Source organism: Balaenoptera acutorostrata, chromosome 20, assembly GCF_949987535.1.
Source record: "Balaenoptera acutorostrata chromosome 20, mBalAcu1.1, whole genome shotgun sequence".
Lineage (NCBI taxonomy): Eukaryota > Metazoa > Chordata > Mammalia > Artiodactyla > Balaenopteridae > Balaenoptera > Balaenoptera acutorostrata.
Window position 1 is genome coordinate 10,485,554 of NC_080083.1, and position 12,167 is coordinate 10,497,720.

The 12,167-nt window shown below is 44.5% G+C and overlaps 1 protein-coding gene across 1 annotated transcript in view; it reads right to left on the bottom strand.

Annotated features, from left to right (window-relative positions):
- Positions 1-1,365, bottom strand: part of ZNF232 (zinc finger protein 232) — a 41,366-nt gene extending 40,001 nt beyond the window's left edge. Inside the window, exon 1 of the mRNA XM_028168175.2 lies at positions 1,228-1,365. The gene's annotated coding sequence lies outside the window, so the exon portion shown is untranslated. The remainder of the gene's footprint in view (positions 1-1,227) is intronic.
- Between the last annotated feature and the right edge of the window lie 10,802 nt (positions 1,366-12,167).

Consider the following 12,167-nt stretch of genomic DNA (forward strand, 5'->3'; position numbering starts at 1 on the left):
GCCCTGGTCTGGGAAGATCCCACATGCCACGGAGCGGCTGGGCCCGTGAGCCACAACTACTGAGCCTGCGCGTCTGGAGCCTGTGCCCCGCAACGGGAGGGGCCGCGATAGTGAAAGGCCCGCGCACCGCGATGAAGAGCGGTCCCCGCACCGCGATGAGGAGTGGCCCCCACTTGCCGCAACTAGAGAAAACCCTCGCACGAACCGAAGACCCAACACAGTCATAAATAAATAAAAAAAAAAAAAAAAAAAAGATCACCAGTCACCATAACAAATATAATCATAATGAAATAGCTTGAAATATTGCAAGAATTGCCAAAATGTGACACAGACATGAAGTGAGCAAGTGGTGTTGGAAAAATGACACTGATAGACATGCTTAACGCAGGCTTGCCGCAAACCTTCAATCTGTAAAAAATGCAATATCCATGAAGCACAATAAAGCAAAACACAATAAATTGAGGTATGTCTGTACTATTGTAGAATTATCTATTTCTCCTTTCAGTTCTGTCAATTTTTGCTTCATATACTTTGCAGTTCTGTTGTTAGATGTGTATACATTTATAAGTCTTACATTTTCTGGTTACTGCCACCTAAAATGTGACCCACACACCAGCCACAGTAGCCTCACTGAGGAGCTTGGTGAAATGCCAATTCTCAAGCACCACCCAGACCTACTGAGTCAGTCTCTGGGGGAGGGGCCCAGCAATCTGTGCTTACCCAGCTCACGCTCCAGGTGATTCTCAGCTTGCTACAATCTGAGAAGCACCGCTCTGGGAGTCAAGTCATCTTGGACTCCTCTCTCTCTATCCCTTCTATCCCTACCTACTAACTAACTCTGAAAACTGTTCCAACTCCATCTTAACCCAGAACCTTCTCACCTCATGCTTGGATTCTCGTAAAATCTCTAAACGTTTTCTGGCTCCAATCAATGCTGATAACACTGTCGGATGAAATAATTTTCTAAAGCACTGCTGACACCAATGATCAAAAATCTACCATGACTTTTCTCTCACCCATTAAAGGAAATAATAGCTTCTTTTTGACTCACAGAACTGTAATATATCCTAGGGCTGCCATGACAAAATACCACAAACTGGGTGACTTAAAACAACAGGAATTTATTCTCTCACAGTTCTGGAGGTTAGAAGTCTGAAATGAAGGTGTTGGCTGGGTGGCTTCCTTCTGCAGGCTCCTAGGGATAACTGTTCCATGCCTCTCTCCTACCTTCTGGTGACATCTGGCAATCCTTGTGTTCCTTGCTTCGTAGATGCAGTACTTCAGCCTCTGCCTCCACTTTCACATGGCATTCTCGCTGTCTCTGTCTCTTCACCTGGCCATCTTCTTATAAGGACACCAGTCATATTGAATTAGGGGCCCATTCTACTCCAGTATGACCTCATCTTACCTAGTTACATCTGCAATGACCCTATTTCCAAATAAGGTCACATTCTGAGGCACTGGGGGCTAAGACCTCAACATATCCTTGTTGGGGGATAAATTCAACCCATAACAATAGCCCCATTCTATGATTCACGGAAGAGCAAACCTATGCTCTCATATTCTCCCTAAATTCCCATATACTAGGCTTCTTCCCATTCTGTCCCTGTGCCCATGACTCTCCTATTTGTGATGTCCTTCCTACTCTTCTTCATCTACATCAATATCAAATGCAGCAAGAGGCCAGGCAGTTAATCAGAATGGGTGAAGCAAATAAGGTGATAAATGACAACTGATACTTTGCTGCAGTGTCCGGGAGGCAATGATTACTGGGGACTGGGGATCTGCAAATTTTGTACTGAGTCGAAAGGAGGGAGCTGCTACTCAGTTCCTCCTAATTGCACCATGCAGACATGTGTGCCCTATTTGGCCACATCTTCTGATTGTCCAAGAGATGCTGAAAATCCAGATTTTTGAGTGAGTGGACGTGAAAGAAATTTTCTGATTTTAAAATGTTGGCCACTAATTCAAGTAAAAACAAACAGCATGAGTCAGGAAAATGTGTCTACAGGGAATTCCCTGGCAGTCCAGTGGTTAGTTAGGACTCTGCGCTTTCACTGCAGTGGTGGGGTTCAATCCCTGGTCAGGGAACTAAGATCCCCGGAAGCTGCAGGGAACGGCCAAAAAAAAAAAAAAAAAAAAAAAGTGTCTACAGTCTAATCTGGCCCAGGGGCCATACTTTTACAACCTCTGACTCACCCAAATTCCTCCCACTGTTTCAGGCTCACCTTAGTTAGTACCTTCTAACTATTTCAATCCTTTTAATTCATATTCATGTGCATGCATTAGGTGATGCTACACAAGATGGAGTCCCTGCCTAGGGGCCTGGAAGACTTAGATAAACAGACACACATGGAACCAGGTAGTAAGCGTTTGTGAAATAGACGCCAAACAAGCTAAAAAAAGATGAAAAGCTTAAAGAGGGAGGGAGGGAGGTGGCAATCCTGGAAGGCTTCCCAAAGAAAATGACTTTAGGAGCTACCCCTAAAAGAATATGCAGACGTTTACAAAGAAGAGACCAGCCCAAATCCCTCCCTCCTCCGAACTCCCAACAGTACGAACATTTTAGATCAGGTATTACAACATGTCTGAACCGTACAGTTCATTCCTGTGGTTCAGTCAGTCTAGTCTTCCCAAGGGGTCTGTCAGTTACTCCTGGAGCGTTCTACGCGCCTGACAGGGCACTGTGCAAGGAACAGGGTCAATTCATGCCTGGGGTTTGATTCTGGGCCTGGGGGAGATGCGGTTTGCAGTACTCACAGGAGGGAACTGGAACAGACTGGAAAAGGGGAACGCGGCGCGGGGGTGGGGGTAGGGGTGTGCGGTGTGTGTGGAGATGGGCGAGGTACGCCGAGACCCAGGAGAGGGCCAAGGGCATAGAAGGCCTGGCCGCGCACACCCGGCGCCTAAGTCCCAGAGGCCGCAGCCTCTCCCGGTTCGGAGAAATGAGGGGTCAGCGCCCACCTCCGAAGATCTGCTCTCCACCCCGCTTCCCCAGGGGACCCAGGCGCTGGGGCCCCCAGTTCTGCGATCGCAGCGGGGTCTCACCTCCAGGCCACCCCTAGCCTCCCGCTCGACCGTGGCCACCTGCACGGCCGCCAGCGATCAGCCCCAGCTCCTCCCTCCGGCGCGGCGCCACTACCCTGGACATCGTGACCGCGGCGGCCGGCCACTTCCGGCGTGCTCCCCCAGGCGGCCGTCCTTCGCCCCGACGCCGGACCAGGCTGTGCCCGCCAATCCGCGGGCGCGCCCCCAAGCCACCTCCCACCCGCTCAAGGGTCTTTCCTGCGCAGGTTCGGCGTCGTTCGCTCGGTCTCGCGCGAGCAGAGTCCTGAGGGTCCAGCGCCGTGCAGGTTGGTGCACCTGCAGGCGCCAAGTAACGTATGCGAGGCCACCACCGAGACGCAAGTCCTCCGGGGGTCCTAGACTCGCCCACGGCTGGCCTCTGGCCAGTCGGTCTGGGTGGGGGACCCTGTCAGATAACCACGCTTTTGTTCTAATTTTTAATTTTTTTTGTTTCCCTGCGTGCTTTTGTGGTCTCATTCATTGATGCCTTCTGTTTGCAGTGCCCTCTCAAAGGCTTGGTAGTACAGAGATAAACAAGGATAGAGAAATGTTTAAAAGGGCAAGTTCTGAAGTGAGAACATAAAGACACTCAAAGTCAGACAGAATCGCTGACCCACCATTTATGGGCTGTGTGACTTTGGGCAAATTACCTAACCTCTCTGAGTCCAATTTAATGGATTATCCTACTTTTCCTCACTGATTTTTGTTTATTTTAACTTTATCTATTTATTTTTGGCTGCACTGTGTGTTTTTTGCTGCCTGTGGGCTTTCTCTAGTTGCTGGGAGCGGGAGCTACTCTTCCTTGCGGTGCACAGGCTTCTTATTGAGGTGGCTTTGGCTTCTCATTGCGGTGGCTTCTCTTGTTGCAGAGCACAGGCTGTAGGCACGCAGGCTCAGTAGTTGTGGCTCGTAGGCTCTAGAGCGCAGGCTCAGTAGTTGTGGCACAAGGGCTTAGTTGCTCCGCGGCGTGTGGGATCTTCCCAGGCCAAGGCTCGAACCTGTGTCCCCTGCGTTGGCAGGCGGATTCTTAACCACCGTGCCACCAGTAGGGCCCTCCTCACTGATTTTTAAATGCTGTTGTTTTTTAAAAAAATATTTATTTATTATTTATTTTTTATTTATTTGTTTGTTTATTTATTTATTTATGGCTGTGTTGGGTCTTCGTTTCTGTGCGAGGGCTTTCTCTAGTTGCGGCAAGTGGGGGCCACTCTTCATCGCGGTGCACGGGCCTCTCACTATCGCGGCCTCTCTTGTTGCGGAGCACAGGCTCCAGACGCGCAGGCTAAGTAGTCGTGGCTCACGGGCCCAGCTGCTCCGCGGCATGTGGGATCTTCCCAGACCAGGGCTCGAACCCGTGTCCCCTGCATTGGCAGGCAGACTCTCAACCACTGCGCCACCAGGGAAGCCCCTAAATGCTGTTTTTATCATTAACTAAATTCATACATGTCCTTGGTTATGTATTTGAGGTAATTTCTGTCTGCTTATCTCTGTTTCTCTCTGCTTTGATAATAAACTGTTATAATTATAGTGAACTTTTAAATATGTTTTAAAATCTGGTAGGGGTAGTCCTCTCTTCATTTACTCTTCTTTTTTCAGAAAAAAACTTATAACCCTGAATGTTTTCTTGTATTTCTTATATTACTTTTAAAAGAACAAAATAGTGTTTTTGTTTTGTTTTAAGAACCAAAATCTGCTTAAGCCAGAAGCATGAAAATGGAGGGGAGAGGGAAGAACAGTAGCTACATTTTTGTTGCGAGATGTAAAGTCGTTGAGGGTGGTTTGCTTTGGCTTTTTAGTCATTTTTTAAAAAAGAACAAAAAACTGTCTGATCTCATCTGGGTTTAACATGCTGCGCCTGTCAGCAGCGTGAATTCATTATGTGATTCATTTGCTCTACAAATACGTACGGTGTGCTCGCTCTCTGCCAGGCGCTGGTGATTCAATGAATGCTGAGCAAACCCAAGGCTGTCGCATGGAACTTAAGGTCACGAAGAGGAGATATTTAAACAATCCCATTAATAAATATAAAATGTTAACAGTAGTGAGTGCTATGCTGGAGAGTACAAAGTGCTCTAAGTGTTTATAAAAGAAGATTTGATGTACACAGGAAGGTCTGTGAAAGCTGCCTGGAATCAGGCTCTCCCTGAAGAGTTAGGCAGATGAAGGACAAGAAAGTAACAGAAACCCACCTCTACTTAAACATATGTGACAGGAAAGTCCAGGGGGTTGACTGGCTTCCACAAAGGCCAGAATTCAAGGATTTAAGCACTGTCATCAGGACTCTTTTCTCTCTCTCCATTTCTTGATTTCGCTTTTCTCTCTGTTAACTTCATAGATTTTTTTCCCCCCACATGGAGATATGTTTCAGTGCCCAGGATTGCAGAAGGGCATCTATAGAAATTACAGAAAAAGGACTCTGATTGGTTCTGCTTGGATCACATGTCCAACACTGGATCAATCACTGTATCCAGTAGATAAGGTACTTTGATGGATCAGCTTGGATTACACGTTGGGATAGGGAAAGGGAGCCACGTTACTGCTAGACCCATCGGGGGATGGAAAGAGAAGTCAGTTTCTTGGTTTCTTTTTGTTTTTACCAGAAAAATGAGACAGCTCTTAAGACAGGCAAAGTAGCAGATGTCTACTATGGGAGGCTGCAGGAGAGAGCATTACAGGCAGCAGGAACTATCTGTGTAAGGCCCTGTGGCAGTGTCTGAGAAGCTGGAGGCCAGTGTGAGTGGATGGTGAAAATGAGATGAGCTTGGAAAGATTGGGCCACAGAGTGTCTGGAAAGCCACATGTAGGCTTCTTGGCTTTATCCTAAAGGTAACAGAGACCTATTAGGGGTTCAACAGGGCAGGGTACCTGGGTGTGAGACGGGGGAGCCACCATCCCACTGCACCTGCCTGGAAGACCTGGAGCGGGAACTACCCAGCCCAGCCCAGCCCCTTATGAATTCCTGACCATAGAAACTGCGAGAGAGAATGAGAGGTTGTTGTTGTTTTAAGCCAGTGAATTTGGGGGCGATTTGTTAAGCAGCAATAGATAACCAGAATGTGAAGCATCTGTCACTATCATGTAATCTTCTTTGTATCAATTTTCTTTGCCATATTCTCATTGGTCAGTGGTGTTGCTTGTGATTCAAGTCATTTCCCCCATCACTTTTATGTACTTAGTGCAATGCTTCTTCTTTTGTTGGAAGATTTGTAATTCTACTTTGTAATAAATTTTCATTGTACAGTATTTTAATTTTATTATACAATGTTTACATCACCTGAGGGACAAGATGTTAACTAGATAGGTGGGACTAGACATGGATATTAAGTCAGGGGGGATTTTTGCAAGGGGACTAATTGGAAGTTGGGTGAATATTTTCCTGTTTTGACGAATTTTCCCTACCCAGATTCATAACTGTGGAGATTTAGATAGGGAGTATTTGAAAAATTAGGACTCCCTGGTAATCATCTTTAGGGCAGGGCTGTTTTGTTGGTGATGAAGGGTAAGGACCCCTGAATCCCTATATTGGAATGATTTCTGGTTGCCTTTGAAATCTTCGTAATTCACCATGACTTCTTTGACATAGTTACTAACGTTCAAGAATCATAGAGATGGAAGACACTCTGAAGATTATAGCCTTCTATCTCTTTTTTTTGAGCATAATCAACCTTCCTTCCTCCCTTTCATCTTCTCTCCTTCCCTCCCCACCTTCCTTCCACAATATTTATTGAGATCCCTTATGTGCTAGCCACTGAGGATACAAAAGTGAACAAAAACGGGTAATGAAAAAAAGGCCATGGGACTTCCCTGGTGGCACGGTGGTTAAGAATCTGCCTGCCAGAACACTCTGTGACATAAATCACAGCAAGATTCTTTTTGACCCAGCTCCTAGAGAAATGGAAATAAAAACACAAATAAATGGGACCTAATGAAACTTAAAAGCTTTTGCACAGCAAAGGAAACCATAAACAAGACCAAAAGACAACCCTCAGAATGGGAGAAAATATTTGCAAACAAATCAACAGACAAAGGATTAATCTCCAAAATATATAAACAGCTCATGCAGCTCAATATTAAAAAAACAAACAACCCAATCCCAAAATGGGCAGAAGACCTAAATAGACATTTCTCCAAAGAAGATATACAGATTGCCAACAGACACATGAAAGAATGCTCAACATCATTAATCATTAGAGAAATGCAAATCAAAACTACAATGAGGTATCATCTCACACCGGTCAGAATGGCCATCATCAAAAAATCTACAAACAATAAATGCTGGAGAGGGTGTGGAGAAAAGGGAACACTCTTGCACTGTTGGTGGGGATGCAAATTGATACAGCCACTATGGAGAACAGTATGGAGGTTCCTTAAAAAACTAAAAATAGAACTACCATACGACCCAGCAATCCCACTACTGGGCATATACCCTGAGAAAACCATAATTCAAAAAGAGTCATGTACCAAAATGTTCATTGCAGCTCTATTTACAATCGCCAGGACATGGAAGCAACCTAAGTGTCCATCATCGGATGAATGGATAAAGAAGATTTGTCACATATATACAATGGAATATTACTCAGCCATAAAAAGAAATGAAATGGAGGTATTTGTAATGAGGTGGATGGAGTTAGAGTCTGTCATACAGAGTGAAGTAAGTCAGAAAGAGAAAAACAAATACAGTATGCTAACACATATATATGGAATCTAAGGGAAAAAAAAAAGGTCATGAAGAACCTAGTGGCAAGACGGGAATAAAGACACAGACTTACTAGAGAATGGACTTGAGGATATGGAGAGGGGGAAGGGTGAGATGTGACAGGGTGAGAGAGTGTCATGGACATATATACACTACCAAATGTAAAATAGATAGCTAGTGGGAAGCAGCCGCATAGCACAGGGAGATCAGCTCAGTGCTTTGTGATCCCCTAGAGGGGTGGGATAGGGAGGGTGGGAGGGAGGGAGATGCAAGAGGGAAGAGATATGGGAACATATGTATATGTATAACTGATTCACTTTGTTATAAAGCAGAAACTAACACACCATTGTAAAGCAATTATACTTCAATAAAGATGTTTAAAAAAAAAAAAAAAAGAATCTGCCTGCCAATGCAGGGCACACAGGTTCGAGCCCTGGTCTGGGAAGATCCCACATGCCACGGAGCAACTAAGCCCATGCACCACAACTACTGAGTCTGCACTCTAGAGCCCATGAGCCACAACTACTGAAAACCGGACGCCTAGAGCCCGTGCTCTGCAACAAGAGAAGCCACAGCAAGGAGAAGCCTGCGCTCAAGGAAGAGTAGCTTGCGCACAAGGAAGAGTAGCTCCCGCTCACCGCAACTAGAAAAAGCCCCCGCACAGTGACGAAGACCCAACGCAGCCAAAAATAAATAAATAAATTTATTTAAAAAAGAAAAAAAGGCCATGGATGTTTGTGTTTTCTTTATCATGAGCAAACGTTTATTGGGCAGTTACTGTGGACTGCTGTTTTTCTTCTGCATGCAGTTTAAAAGAATCTCTCACTACGTAAATCAGAGACCAAGTAAAAGCAAGAAAAGAGGAGAGAAAGGAAAATATCTTTAAGTGAAGACAATAATCTATTAATTTGTTTTAACCATTGATTTTGCTGTTTGGTCTGAGAAATGTTAACAAATTTATCTAAATTATCTTAAGAAAATCCTCCAATGTACATGCAAATTACAGGGGTAACAAAGAGCTCTACATTAATTATCTCATTTCTAAAAAGATCTTTAAGTAAATAATTCAATTTTCTGTCTGAATTACAGAATACCTCCAAACAAAATCTGGGCAAAATATTCAGTTATTTTTTTCTTAACAGCAAAGGCCATTTTGCCCATAACGTGTGGACTTCTTTTTTTGGCGGGGGGGGGGGGGGTATTTATTTATTTATTTATGGCTGTGTTGGGTCTTTGTTTCTGTGCGAGGACTTTCTCTAGTTGCGGCAAGCGGGGGCCACTCTTCATCGCGGTGCATGGGCCTCTCACTATCGCGGCCTCTCTTGCGGCGGAGCACAGGCTCCAGACGTGCAGGCTCAGTAGTTGTGGCTCACGGGCCCAGTCGCTCTGCGGCATGTGGGATCCTCCCAGACCAGGGCTCGAACCCGTGTCCCCTGCATTAGCAGGCAGACTCCCAACAACTGCACCACCAGGGAAGCCCTGACCTTTTTAAAAAATCCATATACAGTTGTTGTTTTTGTTTTCAGGCAAATATGAAACTGTAAAGAATTATAGAATTGTTATTAAGCTAGGCTAATGATACAATAGAGATTTGATATATGAAATATTGAATATTTTTTCTAAACAACAGTGAGAAATTCAGGGTAATTTTATTTTTAGTGTACTTAGAGGAAGAAGTTTTTCTTGGCCACTGAGAATAGTGTTGTAGAGTGTCAACATTAAAAGTATCGGAAAATTTATTTTGGTTTGGCACCTCATGGGAGGTAGATGTGTACAAGTTATGCAAATAAACCTTTTTTTTTTTTTTTAAACCATCAGGGGAATTTCATTTTTCTTAAATACTACCTTCTGCAGTTTTAGTTAAAACCTAAGCCATATTCCACTGACACTCAATTTGTAAAAAAATGCTGAGGCATCTAATATTAGAAAAGTAATAATTCAAAAGCTGTTAGTTCATAGGTCATTTTGTGAGAGTTTATTTTAAGCAATTCAGGGTGCTTTTTTGATTGTAGAATATTCAAATTGTACAAGCGTAGCTGATCTAATACTTTAACTGCCTTAAATTTTGGCAATGAGATGTGGGTAAATATACAAACTGACTTTTACAGTTGAAGGACCAAGATGCAACAATATTAATTGGCTGTTTCTTACAATGGTTTTGCAGATAGTGATTTGTACACTCCACTCTAGTAAAATGCAGTGTGACCACAGTCAACTGCTACCTGTCTATTTATGGTGGAAGGTTTTCAGCAACCAGGAGTTAACCTAGGTGGGATTTCATTCTGCCACACGGCCATGACAGAGCATATAGAGAAGGTGGATGGGCTAGGTTAGAAACTGAAGCACAATTCAGGAGACATGTCTGAGCAGTAATAACACTGTTGATGCAATGCACATCACAAGAGCAAATGGAAATTGGTTTTTTGTCTGTTGTTAGGAGATTATCCAGCTACTAGTGGGGCTACCTGTGGGAACTGTGTCTTCAGCTGAGAAGAAGATGTGCTGTATCTATTTGTGTCAATAGCCAGACTCCCAGCAGGTAATGGTCTCTAGAGTTGTTGATCCAGGTGTGAATATGTTTGAAGGTGTAATTCTATATGGCGTGTCCTTTCGAGGGGAAGATAAACTAAATCTGCTGGTTTTAGCCTTTTGGATTACTGACTTTATTTGAATGACTGCAAGCGGTAAAGAACTTAGAAATCATCTAATTCAGCTATTTTTCTGATAGAAGAAAATGAGACCTAGGGAGGGTTGCACATTCATGCATTCATTTGAAAGATTTTTTTTTTTTATAAATTTATTTTTATTTATTATTTTTGGCTGTGTTGGGTCTTCGTTGCTACGCGCGGGGTTTCTCTAGTTGTGGCGAGCTGGGGCTACTCTTCGTTGCGGTGCGTGGGCTTCTCATTGCAGTGGTTTCTCTTGTTGCGGAGCATGGGCTCTAGGCGCGTGGGCTTCAGTAGTTGTGGCTCACGGGCTTCAGTAGTTGTGGCTCACGGGCTCTAGAGCACAGGCTCATAGTTGTGGCACATGGGCTCAGATGCTCCACGGCATGTGGGATCTTCCCGGACCAGGGCTCGAACCCGTGTCCCCTGCATTGGCAGGTGGATTCTTAACCACTGCGCCACCAAGGAAGTCCTGAAAGATATCTTTTTAACACTCACTCTGTTGAGGGCAGACACTGACCTGATCATGATTAAGTAGAGTGAACGTATAATTTATCATCCAAGCCAGGACACTTTTGAGAGTGAAATGGGGTGCTATTAATAATTATGGCGAGGCCTTAAACAAAAGCCAGAACTCCTGGGCAGGGTCTTCCCTGGTAGCACAGTGGTTAAGAATCCGCCTGCCAATGCAGGGGACACGGGTTCGAGCCCTGGGTCGGGAAGATCCCACATGCCACGGAGCACCTAAGCCCGTGCGCTGCAACTACCGAGCCTATGCTCTAGAGCCCGCGAGCCACAACTACTGAGCTCGTGTGCCACAACTACTGAAGCCCACGTGCCTAGAGCCCGTGCTCCGAAGCAAGAGAAGCCACCACAATTAGAAGCCTGTGCACCGCAATGAAGAGTAGCTCCTGCTCGCCGCAACTAGAGAGAGCCCACGCACAGCAACGAAGACCAACGTGGCCAAAAATAAAAATAAATAAATAAATAAATATATTTTAAAAAAACAAAATGGGTTCAATCCCTAGTCAGGGAACTAGATCCCACATGCATGCCGCAACTAAGAACATGCCACAACTAAAGAGCCGGCGAGCCACAAATAAGGAGCCCTGGAGCCTCAACTAAGGAGCCCGTGTGATGCAACTAAGACCTGGTGCAACCAAATAAATAACTAAATAAATATTAAAAAAGAAAGATCCTGTGAAATCCTGATATAGCTAATTATATCATCCAAACTGGAAACAACTCTGTTGGCAGAAAACATGGTTTTATTACAGGTGCCCTGTATAAAATCTCAACCAAGTTACACACACCCAGAGAAAAATAATTTGTTTTTGTCAAACTGGTAGGTTTTCCATTAATGATAAACATTCAATAAATATTTATTAAGTGCCTACTACATACCAGGGTTTGAGATGGACACTGGGAATATAGCAGTGAGCCAGATAGCTTCCACCCCAAAGAACCCCCAGATTAGGAAGGAGGATGGAAAAGTAACTAGGCAATTATAATGCAGAGCTAGAAGTGTTTCTTTAGGGCCAAGTACAGGGGGAGCAGTGGGATCCCAGAGGAGTTCATTCATTCATTCATTCATTCAGTTGATCATCATTCAGCATATTTATTGAGCATCTACAATGTTCCTGGGCACTGTGCTAGGAACAGAGAAACAGTGGGGAAGAGAGAGACACAGTCCCTGTCCTCATGTTGCTTTCAGTCTGGTGGAGAGAAAAGACAGGTAA